Genomic DNA, 1,059 nt, shown 5'->3' on the forward strand with positions numbered 1-1,059 from the left:
CAGACCTGGGATGACGGATCGCTCAATTCCAAATCCGATGGCTCCAGAACAGAAGCTGTACCTCAGCAATTCTGGGTCTGTTACCCAGGCTTCACTGCCTATCCACTGGCGAGGTGGAGAAGGCTTGAGTGACAGCTCCTCCAGCAGAATCCTAATGTCTCCCAAGGCTACAAATGCAACAACAACCATAGCTGTTGACCTGGAGAAATACGTTTTTTAAATATAAATCAAGATAGGATTATTTAGTATTTGGTCTGACTGACCATTTTTAATAATAACATCAGTAATACATAAACAGGATGAAAAGTGTATACATTTCTAATTTGCAAATGAGGTAATAAAAATATCTTCCATCTTATACTTTACAGAACATTGTTGTTGTGCTTTTGTTCAGGTCAGTGTAGGCACAAAGAACATCAAACCTGCGGATAACATCAGCTACTCTCTGGATCCTGCTACGTGGGTTGGTCCGATGGAAAGATTCAGAGTATTCCACACAGATCCCCTCTTTGCGTGCTGCTTCCAGGAAAGACGCCATACCATTATTGCCATAGTCTGAATCTGACCGGACAGCACCTATCCAAGTCCAGCCAAAGTGTTTTACCAGCTTGGCCAGCGCGTCAGCCTGGAACTGATCACTAGGGACTGTTCTGAAGAAATTTGGGTACTGCTGCTTATTGGACAGACATGCACAAGTTGCAAAGTGGCTCACCTAAAGAAACAACAACAGTGTTATTATTTTTCAGGACAGGCAAAAACAGCACAGGTCTAAATTACAAAAAGTTTCACAGCAATCCAAAATAATTACTTGAGGGATGTTAAAGGGCCCAATGATGCGCGACATGCTGATGGACGGCATGGACCCGGTCTCACCAACAACAGCCATCACCATACCAGATTGTGAGCAATTGTCATCTGTATAAAACACCGGGTCCAGGCCATTTGAAAGCTGGAATGCCACATGCACCGCCACGGTCACCGAGGCGCATGAGTCATAGATGTGATAACCGAGTTTGATTCCTGGCAGAATCTCCGTGCTGTTGTTTATCTCCTCGATGG

The 1,059-nt window shown here is 44.5% G+C and overlaps 1 pseudogene; it reads right to left on the reverse strand.

The window, feature by feature from the left end:
- The window catches only part of LOC116687068 (extracellular calcium-sensing receptor-like), a 5,433-nt pseudogene that overhangs the window by 3,668 nt on the left and 706 nt on the right, over positions 1-1,059 (reverse strand).

Source organism: Etheostoma spectabile, chromosome 3, assembly GCF_008692095.1.
Source record: "Etheostoma spectabile isolate EspeVRDwgs_2016 chromosome 3, UIUC_Espe_1.0, whole genome shotgun sequence".
Lineage (NCBI taxonomy): Eukaryota > Metazoa > Chordata > Actinopteri > Perciformes > Percidae > Etheostoma > Etheostoma spectabile.